Genomic DNA, 12,118 nt, shown 5'->3' with positions numbered 1-12,118 from the left:
GACCTTGCCACATGAATAGTTAAACTGCTATTATTTGGGCTGTTTCATTGTTGTTTAAAGCAGATAATACATATTTTTAACTGACTATATTATTCATTAAGAAAGTCCTTAACTTTCTTGGCTGAAACCAAGTACTCACTTCTGCTCACATTGCTTGTGTAGGATCTATGTACACAGACCCACTCAAATGCAAGGGAGCTATGCTAGGTGGTATAACCACTCTTTGGGCAACTACATCCCACCCACTATTCTTTTATTTTTATTTTATTTTATTTTTTTAAGATGGAGTTTTACTCTTATTGCCAGGCCAGAGTGCAATGGCGCAATCTCAGCTCATGGCAACCTCCACCTCCCAGGTTAAAGCGATTCTCCTGCCTCAGCCTCCCGAGTAGCTGGGATTACAGGCATGTGCCACCATGCCTGGCTAATTTTGTGTTTTTAGTACAGACTGGGTTTCTCCGTGTTGGTCAGGCTGGTCTTGAACTCCCGACCTCAGGTGATCCACCCGCCTCGGCCTCCCAAACTGTTGGGATTACAGCTGTGAGCCACTGCGCCTGGCTCTGCTCACTATTCTGTAATGGAAATAGCAGTGAATTTTTGAAAGACAAGAATATTAGACAACATTTTACTAATGACCAAGATTAATAAAACCTACAATAATTTGTATGTGATAGATCGACTGCAAATAGTAATAATAATATAATAACGTCAACACCTAAAATTAATGTCTTTAATTTATATTAGGCCTTTGCTATTCAAAGAGATTTACATTCATCACCACATTTTGTCTCCTTTAAACTAAAGAAGATGAATTCCAGAAAGATTAATAACTAAGCCTAGAACATTCAGCTTCTAAGGAACCAGTCAGATACTTGAGCAATGAGATTCCAGATTCAATTGTTATTACTTTAATAGTGACTTCTTCTACAGTAATTCAATTAATATTTTTCTAAAATTATTACATCATACTTTTATACCTTCATCATTGCAAGGCAAGTGCTCTTCTCTTCAACAGCATGGATAACACCAGAGGGATAGGGATCTGAGCATATTTCCCCATTGAGGCAACAGCTGAGGGAATGAGTCTTGTCTTCAAAGTTTGAAGCAAATTCAGCTCAGTAATTTTTATTTAAAAAATGCATAAATTATTAGTAGTCACATTTGTGCACCGGGAAACTAAGATTCAGAAAATTTAAGAACTTATTACAAGATCACACAGTTAGATGAGCAAGTAGGAATTCAAACTCAGGATTTTCTTATTATAAATTCGACAAACTTCCCATTATACCAGAAAGTGAGAAATTTATTATCCTTGGGTACAAAAAAAAAAAGAGAGATTCTTTTAAAAATGTCTACCACTTTAATTTTCATTTAAGAGAGGCGTTTGACCATGAAAATCCTTTAGATTACCTGTTCAGCTCAGACTGAATGACCCGGAAAAGCAAAAACAGCTAAACTCAGCAAAAATTCACGTCTTCTTCATGACTCCATTCTTCATAAGTATTGGAAAAGTGGAATGCCTGTGGTTTCATGAAACATTTTAGAGGAATAAGACATCAAAGCGTTTTTCACTTTCATTTAAAGATTGCAATGGCTAATTATTCATGTTCAGGAGACAGTATGCAGAAACCTGCTGGTACAATAAACTTGGTGAATATAAAATTAAATTAGTTTAGGGTTCATGTGAAAATATTTATACTGCATAACAAGTAAGCAAGGGAGATAATGCTGCCAGAAGTTAGAAGAGTAATATTAACTCTTCTTTTAAGAACTATCAGGAAAAAGAAATTATGTAGGCATTGAGTATGTAGATTCCCTAGATAAGTAAATCTGCACAGGTTTCTAATGTTAATTTGTACTAACTACTTAATTAGCACCTGTAGGCTGGTTCTGTGAGAGAGAGGGACATTTCTAGTGAGTGTTGTTGCACATCCTCAATGATTAAAGAGATTTTTGACCCTGAATGCTCACATCTGGCAAACATACATCAAAGGTTAGAAACTCATAATCTACTTTATTTCATAGTAGAGAACTGAAATTTATCAGTATGAATTGAGAATGACAGAAATTCAGCTGGACAAAACAATTTCCATGACTAAGTAGGACCCAAGGAAGAAAAGGCCCTTCTCCAATATTTTTTTATTGTTGAATTACAATTTTATCTTAAACCATGCTAATATTTGCCTAGAAATCAAAAGAAGAGAATTCCAATTTACCCAACTTCAGTTCCTTCTTTTGAAATGAAAACAATCGTCATGGATTAGGTAGGTAGCTAGAAATTGTGGCAAAGGCAACATGGAAGGCATAAACTCTAACTGATTTAAAAGACTGAGAGAGTCCTGTACCAGCCACTGCAGCTACTGGCACCTGCCCAAAATATGCAGCAAATTATATTTTTCACTGTCTAAAGTGTAGTTTTATTTCCATCCCTACTGACCTATTTTAATGACCTCGAAATCATACATTACCGGGACTGAGAGAGATGACTGCGATGGTACCTTATTTTATGTGTTTTAAATGAGTAGGATTAGATTTTAAAGTATTCATTTCACAATAGTAGTATGGTTTATGGAAGCTCACAATAGTAGTATGGTTTATCTGGTGCAAGCAACAGAAAACAATATAATTTAATAGAAAAAATTCATTGAAATTATATGAAGAAGTCGAAAGTCAAAGGGAATTTGTAACTACTGTGATAGATTGTAAGAAGGCCAACTTTGAGATGACTCAGTTCCAAATGTGTTTATCCCCTGCTTAGAGACAAAGTCTAGGTAGAAAATGAGATGGGACTTGTATGTGTGTCACAAGGCAACTCTTAGAGTAGGAAAACAAAGAGCATCTTACTAATTTTCAAGTATGACATTAACGATTCTTATATTTCCTGAAATAATACTGTATGTGTTAATAAAAATGAAGAAATTATGATTTCTAGGTAATACTGCATGTGTCTGTTACACTCAGGATGACACAGTGATTTGTGTATTCGTTTTCTATTGCTCTGTAACACGTGGACACAAACCTAGCAGCTGGAAACAGCATCTGTTTATTATCTCAAAATTCTGAGGTCAGATATCTGTGCTCAGTTGGGTTTTCCACTTAGGGTCTCTTAAGGCCAATAGCATTTTGGATACTCTTCCCTCTCTCTTTTACCTTTTCAAATTTTATTAATATCTCAGGATCCTTTTAAGTACTGTCATGAAGTTTTCGGGGCTTCTTGAGTTCTCTCTGGTCTCCTCTAAGCAAATGCAGTACTCATAGTTTGTATTATGTAAAATTAGATATTGATGGTAGTATCATTTTTGTGTTCTAAATTTTTGGCACTTTTTTTTTTTTTAACAAAGACTGCAAGCTATTACAGAGTGTCTATTTCACATACATGTTATATCACCCAGGGTATCAATCAAAGTTTTAAATATATGGCAGATAGTGGTTATTGATACTTTTTTCCTATTTATGGGAATTCTCCAATAAGATATAATGTCAAAATAAAATTATTTCAAACCTGAATACTTTCTTTTAAACCTGAAATACCACCCTTATTTTATATTCAAGGAAACACTTCCTTTTGGAAACTCTTTTTCATTTAAGTGACTGCAAAACCATTTACTGTCCTCTCTCATTTATGTCCACCTCTGTTATTTGTCCGTACAAATATTTCCATTTGGTAACAAAGCAAAATCTGTAATTGGAAGATAAACAATTGTAGGCACATAAAATAGAATTGATTATCCAAGACAAAACAGAACTGTAGAAAATTCAGTGTCATATAGAAAAATGTCATGTGGACTCCCCATAACCAGCTTTCTGTGCCCTGGGTAGATATGTTTTGGAACCAGGTGGTTGGCTTAATAAGAGCCCTGGCACTAAACAAAAGGTTTTCAACCTTCAGGGCTCATCGTTTGAACATATTCTTCAGGTGCCAGATTGGGCTGCCCTAGAGTTGATGGGGATTTGATGAAACTATATAAATGTGCAGCTTAGAGGGATAGAGGGTCAGGATCCCGGAAGCAGGCAGAGACACTAAGAGAGGCAACTGATGAGAAATAGCCTCAGAATGTACTGCAGTCTGACAAAATGCTGTGGAACTAGAGCCAGCCTATTAAGAAGCAAGAATTGGCCCCTCAAGCTGAGACATCTGGCCATTTCACCTTGGCCACTGACGGTGAAATAAAGGCGGTTCATCCTGGATTCAGGGAAAATTGGGATGGCTTTTCAATTGTCTCTGACATTTCCATTTTAAGACGATTTCAATGTGTTCTTATATTTCATATCAATCTTAGAAATCAATCATGCTTTCTTTTTATTATAGGCATGTTTTTATTGAGGTTATATGTTATAGGGGCATTTCTTCTCAGATATAAAGGTCATCTATATAGAGAAAATAACATTAAGTGTCCTTCACATGAGATTTGGAATTGTGGCTAAAATGGTCATTTCTAAAAGTGTTTTCTAGTAAAATAATTGGAACTTCCCCCACCTAAGAACCATTTTCATTCAGATAGAAAGTGCAAAGAATAAGTCTTGGGAGAGTCTTATTCTTGTACTTATCATGAGGATTTCAAGCCTGGTTAGTTTGTGTTCCCTGAGGGACAACTTAGGCTTGTAACATCTTGTATTTTAAAGTGCTGAGAAGCATGCTTCCATGTTACTCCCTCAATGAGGACCTCAACCTTGGACGGTGAGCAAAATATAGCTTGTGTTTAGGGATTTCATATAATTGTGAATTTAATTATCATATTTATGAAGGGAAAAAAGTATGAATAATTTTGAATGTTTGGGTTTAACATATATTATTTTCAGTATATTAATTGGATTCAGCCTTGCCCCAGTCAATTAAAAAAAGCAAAAACAAACAACAACAGCTTTTTCTCCCTAATTTGGGTTGAATTATGATTTTATAATCCATATGAATTTGTTAATTTAATAATGATAAAGCACACTTTAAGCAAATATAAAAAAAGAAAAAGCCAGTGGAATATAATTTTTAGCTTCTGGTATGACAGCTGTGAAGGTGGATCAACTAGTCTGAGGAAAGCCACACTCTCATGGAAAGGAGAATTAGGAGCAGGCATTCTAAATGGTTTGAGTCCAGGTGATCAGTAAGGACAGTTTCACTGGTGTAATTTTCATCCTTTCTAGAAGATAATATGAGGCCCCAACCTCATTTTCTCTTTTTGTTTCCAGGCATAGGAGTCAGTGACTAGTCAGAGATATGAACTGTTATTTGTGTCTTGAGACACATTATTTCTGGGAGGTAAATGTTAACCTGTAAGTAGAGGCAGGAGAATATGGGAAGGGATAATTGATAATCTTTACTTCATACAATACACTAATCAATAGGTCCACTTCCTTAGGAAAGAGTGTAAGCTTTTTGTATGTGCTTGTGGAGTGAGGCATATGTTTGATCAATGATTCTAGTCTTTCCTAATCCCTATGGAATCATTTTGATCAACCATTCTAGTCTCTCTTAATCCCTATAGCTAAGAAGTCATTTTGCAGTCACATCCTTGCTTCCTCTAGCCCAATAGATGGCCTGGGTTTTCCTCAGCCAAGCAGATGATATATTAATAAATCATCGTTCACCAGCAGGTGCATCCAGATTTTGCCTCATTGCCCTCACATTTCTGTCTGGTTGCCCATGAAGGCTCTGACCTGGGTTCCAGTTAGACTGTCTCTCCTCAACCCTGCTGTGCAGAGCCAGTCCTTTTGAGGCTCCTGCCCTGTTCATGCAGAGTTCTCCAATTTCTCTGTTGGAGCTGAAATCGTTCTGTGCTCTACTTCATTTGACTAGAACACTGACTCCTTCAGGGAAAAATAGTGGTTTTATTTTTATTTGAATGCTTCCAGGAATTGTGCCAACAGTTTTGTTTCTGTGTTTATTAGCTCATCCAATCTTGAAAACAATCCTAAGATGCTGTTATTACTGCTAATTTATAAACAAATAAACAGAGGTTTATAAGAATTAATAATTTACCCCGAATCATCTATTACTACAATTTTTAGTTGAGAGAAAGCCTGATAATCATCTAAGTTCCTAAAGGGTTCCCATCTCCCAGTTTGCTTGCATTTTAGATCCTACTAGGTCTTCCAGTTGGCAAGTTTTTATGAATTCTGATAATAAGGTGTTTTGTAGGTTGGTGATTCTATCCCTTCACAATCTCAGTTCTAGCACTTGAACTTATCTATCTCTGGATGTGAGAATTTTCTCACATGTTGTTCATCTTATTTTATTATCATTATTTTGTAATTTCAGGTTATTTTAATAATGTATCTTCTTTTGACTTTGCTGGGTTCCAACTAAAAGTAGCTTACACAAATTTAAAACAATAACAACAATCATAAATATAAAAGGGAAATTATTTATTAGACAAATCCAAGATGTAGTTCGGGCAAAGGTGAAATACGTTGTTCATTCAATCATAGAGCCTTTTCTTTTTTCCATTTCTAGGCTTTAATAACCTCTATTTAGCTTTATGCTCAGGCATCCTCTATCCATACAGGGCATAATGTTATCTTGAAGACTCAGTCACATAATTTACTACTTGAATCAAGCCATTTTGAAATAAAGTCTTAATTTATAATTCGTGTAGAAAAATCTCAAGTAATTCTTGAATTGGATGAACTTGAATAATGAGGCCTTTACTGAAGCAGTCAGGTTGGTTTAATAATGGATGATCTGATGACAATGTCTGGATAAAGTAACTGGGGAAGGGTCAATCCACTGAGACCATCTGAAATTGGTTTTTATGGAGAAAACCGTAGAATATATTTGTTCTGTTACCAGAAGAAAGAAGAAATTGATTTTGGACAGGCAAACATAATCACTGTACACAACATGCTTTTATATTTAAATGGAGAACAAGAATATGAATGATATAAAAATTAGGAAAGATTTTGTTTTCAACAAGAAAAATTGGAAGCAATTTACCTTATTAAATTATTAAGTATCTTTTTGGCCTTTTTTTCCAGTAATCTTTTTTTTTTTTAGACAGAGTCTCACTGTCACCGAGGCTGTAATGCAATAGTATGATCTCGGCTAACTGCAACCTCTGCCTCCAATGTTCAAATGATTCTCCTGCCTCAGCCTCCTGAGTAGCTGGGATTACAGGCACCGCCACCACACCTGGCTACTTTTTGTATTTTCAGTAGAGACAGGGTTTTGCCATGTTGGCCAGGCTGGTTTTGAACTCCCAATCTCAGGTGATCTGCCCGCTTTGGCTTACCCAAGTGCTGGGCTTACATGTGTGAGCCTGTGCCTGGCCTCCAGTAACATTTTTTTAAATAAAAACAGTAAAATATGATATAAAAGTATATTTCTTTCTTAATTATGAGTAATTTACATGAAATTTTTACAATCATATGAAATTGCATTAACTTGTATTATAATATTTTTATGAACAATTCATGGGACCAACACAGAAAATGCAGTTTATATTTACTCACTCCCCAATGGTAGAAGCATCAGTTTCTTCCTATTGCAATTCTGTGTCCTAAAAATAAAAAATAATAACAATAATTTTTAAAAATACAGGAAAAATATTGACTGTGCTACTTCAGGAGAACCTGGAACAAACAGAAAAACATTAAAACTAAATCAGAGAAACATGAATTTAAGGTGTTTAAACTTTAAATCAAGTTAAAACACTAAAGTTTGAGCTATCCCATTGTTCTCTATGTGGATGAATCCAGTTTCATTTTGGAAAGAAAGGTAGTATATAATCTTTATATCCAGTTTGAATAATTACTTCACAATTTTCATAATATATAATTACCACCTAATAGATTCGAGAAAGCGGTGGATATTTGTCCTCTCTTTTGGTGTGTTCACAACATCTAGTGCGGTCTTACAGCACTCCATTAGAAAATTAACTCTTTTGAGAAGTGTCTGTTCATATCCTTTGCCCACTTTTTGATGGGGTTGTTTGTTTTTTTCTTGTAAATTTGTTTGAGTTCTTTGTAGATTCTGGATATTAGCCCTTTGTCAGATGAGTAGATTGCAATAATTTTCTCCCATTCTGTAGGTTGCCTGTTCACTCTGATGGTAGTTTCTTTTGCTGTGCAGAAGCTCTTTAGTTTAATTAGATCCCATTTGTCAACTTTGGCTTTTGTTGCCATTGCTTTTGGTGTTTTAGGCACGAAGTCCTTGCCCATGCCTATGTCCTGAATGGTATTGCCTAGGTTCTCTTCTAGGGTTTTTATGGTTTTAGGTCTAAATTTAACAGACACTTCTCAAAAGAAGACATTTATGCAGCCAAAAAACACATGAAAAAATGCTCATCATCACTGGCCATCAGAGAAATGCAAATCAAAACCACAACGAGATATCATCTCACACCAGTTAGAATGGCAATCATTAAAAAGTCAGGAAACAACAGGAGCTGGAGAGGATGTGGAGAAATAGGAACACTTTTACACTGTTAGTGGGACTGTAAACTAGTTCAACCATTGTGGAAGTCAGTGTGGCGATTCCTCAGGGATCTAGAACTAGAAATACCATTTGACCCAGCCATCTCATTCCTGGATATATACCCAAAGGACTATAAATCATGCTGCTATAAAGACACATGCACACGTATGTTTATTGTGGCACTACTCACAATAGCAAGGACTTGGAACCAAGCCAAATGTCCAACAACGATAGACTGGATTAAGAAAATGTGGCACATATACACCATGGAATTCTATGCAGCCATAAAAAATGATGAGTTCATGTCCTTTGTAGGGACATGGATGAAGCTGGAAACCATCATTCTCAGCAAACTATCGCAAGAACAAAAAACCAAACACCGCATGTTCTCACTCATAGTTGGGAATTGAACAATGAGAACACATGGACACAGAAAGGGGAACATCACACACTGGGGCCTGTTGTGGGGGTGGGGGGACGGATAGCATTAGGAGATATACCTAATGTAAATGACGAGTTAATGGGTGCAGCACACCAACATGGCACATGTATACATATGTAACTAACCTGCACGTTGTGCACATGTACCCTAGAACTTAAAGTATAATAAAAATATATGTATACATAAAAAAAGAAAAATAAAATGAAACTCAAAAAAAAAGAAAATTAATAAGGATCTGTTGATTATCTAGTAGATTTTAAGCAGTGCTTAGCCTTATGTAAGAACTTTTAATAAAATTTTATTGAAAATATTTTTATTTCTAAATCTACAAATTTAAGAAATAATGAAAATATTCATAACCGGGTTATTATATATAATTTTTGCATCAATTTGTCATTAGTATAAGTTTTAACAAGTTAATTTACTGCCTGTATAAGACACTTGGACAAAGATGATCTTGATTTGTGGGATTTCCTACATGACTATGAGAACGAGAGCGAAGGGGAATTGGAGGGCTGCTCTTTCATGAGCTTTGAAGTTGATTTTGCTTGTATATTCTGAGAGTAGGAGTAGCTTTGCTCTTAAAACTCATACCTAAATCCTGCAGAGAAACCACTAATAATCAGGATGCAACTCATTTCAAGATCCTTATACTTTGATTTTATTCCATATATTAACTTTTATTTTTCTATATTTAACAAAATGCCATTGCAGGGGTTTATAATTCATTTTTTCAATAAATGCTCACAATTATACAAATGTTTCCAACTCCTAACCAACAACCTAGAAATTGCTAGACTCTTTTCCATCCCATGCTTAGAAGAGAGAGATTTGTCACACATTTGGGCTTAAATGGTGCATTCCTAATATCACAGAATGAGTCGAGTCATTACTGTCCACAACAATTTCAGTGTCCATTCATCCCTTCCTGGTATTCATTATGTGATCTATTTTTTTTTCACAATTCATTCATAACAGTATAAATAACCAGCTTAATTTTAGGAAGCTACATTTTACATCTTAGTGTTTATTTTCAACGTGTTATGTGCAAGATTGATTTTAGCATACGCAGCAGTGCGTTCTTGAAGTTAATCTCACAACTTCCTGATCAGTTGTCCTTATCTAACATTTTAGGATCTTCTTACAAAATGATGCATTATTTCCTGAAAACAACAAAAAAGTATATATTATTTAATATTTAAACAGCTAGTTCTTGTTTTTTGATTATTTATCGAATGCATTTGATTCGAAGGTCAATATAACAGACATTGAATAGACGTGCTTATGAGAAGAATGAAAATCAACCCAAATAAAAAGGGGCATATAGGCCAAGGTATTCCAACCCTGTATGCAGGAAAATAAGTATTTCATTTGCTTATCAAATTTTACATTTCTCTTTCTAGGCTTAATATTTCGAAAGCCTCACGCTGTGCTTCAGTATTAAAAAGTTGAGCTAATAATGTTGTCATTAGGGAGGACAGTGAATACGAATTTGGTAAGTTATTCGTAAATGTTCAACATTATTATGCAAATTGTATATTGCAATATAGTAGTGTATAATACAAGATAACATAAAATTGCTTGAAATATTACAAACTGTCTTCTGTTGACATTGTCGAGAATTTCTAAATATCTATATTCTTTACGCTTTCAAATAAATTTAATTTTTGCAACTTTTAAAAAATTGCAAAGTAATATAAACATTTTTCATAGGATTGAAAAGTCAAGTAAGTTAGTAAAATAAATACTAGTTTTAGTTCGAACTCTATATAGATACCTCAGAGATGAGTAAAGGGATACTCAAATGAGTTTTGGAGGGAGAATGGTGTTTTATAGAGTCACCTCACAAAATCACAGCATATGGCTTCCCTGCCTTTCCCTCCCTTCTCCTTCCCCACTCCTCCTCCTCTTCTCTCCTTTCCCTTCTCTTCCCCTCCCCACCTCGTCTCTCTCTTCTCTTTTTCTAGCTCATCTTGCTTGATCCTGAAAAGTACCTCCCATTCTCAATAACAGTATCACCAACACAGTACCATCCATATGTTAAATATTCAAAAGAGGAGTCCTCTAAACCTGTTAGTCCATGTAAAATTAGTCCCTCGGTTCTAGGATTTCTAGCCCAGTTATGCAAGTTAAGTGTTTATCTAGTAAACAGAGTTGGTGTCAGATGTCCAGGTATTAATACAAAGTGTCTTTGTTTTTCTTAGTATTATTTCTCCTCTCTCGGGATCACCAGAAAAGACTGAGGCAGGACCAGCTGTCCTATGAAAGTTTTAATAGATCCCTATTATTAAGATGTGATTCACAAGAGCACTGCAAATCGAGGTATTCTTGAATAATTTGGACAAGTCAAGTTATACTTCCTGTTTCCAATTAACTCATCAATAAATGGCAGTTTAAACTCACAGGTGTCTAAACTAATTGATAGCCCTAAATTCTTCAAACCTATTATCTTTCTTTTCTGTTACTGTATTTTAAAGTTTTTATCATTTATGTGTATGTCCAAATGTATATTAGAATTAAATTTCATATGTTATTTTGGCACTAAAATGCCAAACTATATCAGTTTATACAAGCAAAATAACAGACACCACAAATTTGCTGAGAATTGTCTGTATACAAAATGCTATCCACATTTTGTTGGCAATTTGAGCCCTCCATTGTGGAATATAAGTAGTGGAAAGAGTAGTTGATAGCCCATTGTGGTTGGCAGAAAAAATATGTATTCATGTTTCCTCTCTTTAAGCCGCTATTTTAAATGAAAAAAAGTAAAATAAAAATGAAAAAACAAATCAAACAAAAGCCATTTGTTCTTATTTTATTCCCAAATAATGTCACACATTTCAGTGACATTTAAAATCTGATGAAGTTTGTTTCCATTCAAGTGTAGCATGGAAATAATTTCAAACCAACTTTGGGACAGCAGTAGCAAATTGCTTCTTTGAAGTCATTGAGCATGATGAATCACATCTTACGCCATCTGTTGACAACACGGAATTCTGCAGGCTGAAAAGCTTTTGAGTAAACCCTAAGAAGTGTATTAGGCTGGAAGCTAATTTAGTTAGGAGAAAAACAACAACAACAACGAAGCAACAACAAAAAGCCATGGGGTGTCCTCATAAAAAAGCAAACAAAAGAAAGATCAAGAAGTGCAAACCCGAAGCTTAGATTCTTCTTTATTTGCACACATCTGCTTACTGAACACATTCCAATTTAATTATATAGCCAAATTACCATCCCCTTACAGAACTATTGTCAGGGTTTTCAGATTC

General features: G+C 35.0%; 1 long non-coding RNA gene across 1 annotated transcript in view; it reads right to left on the bottom strand.

Annotated features, from left to right (window-relative positions):
* Positions 1 to 1,433: 1,433 nt before the first annotated feature.
* The window catches only part of LOC134731966 (uncharacterized), a 41,195-nt gene continuing 30,510 nt past the window's right edge, over positions 1,434 to 12,118 (bottom strand). The window contains exons 2-3 of the long non-coding RNA XR_010114723.1: positions 7,440 to 7,490; positions 1,434 to 1,520 (exon numbers count right to left, since the gene is read on the bottom strand). This is a non-coding gene — a long non-coding RNA (uncharacterized lncRNA). The remainder of the gene's footprint in view (positions 1,521 to 7,439; positions 7,491 to 12,118) is intronic.

This window comes from Symphalangus syndactylus, chromosome 1 (assembly GCF_028878055.3).
Source record: "Symphalangus syndactylus isolate Jambi chromosome 1, NHGRI_mSymSyn1-v2.1_pri, whole genome shotgun sequence".
NCBI classification, from domain to species: domain Eukaryota; kingdom Metazoa; phylum Chordata; class Mammalia; order Primates; family Hylobatidae; genus Symphalangus; species Symphalangus syndactylus.
Note: the sequence above shows the minus strand (reverse complement) of the source record. Positions and strands in the feature narration are given on the sequence as shown.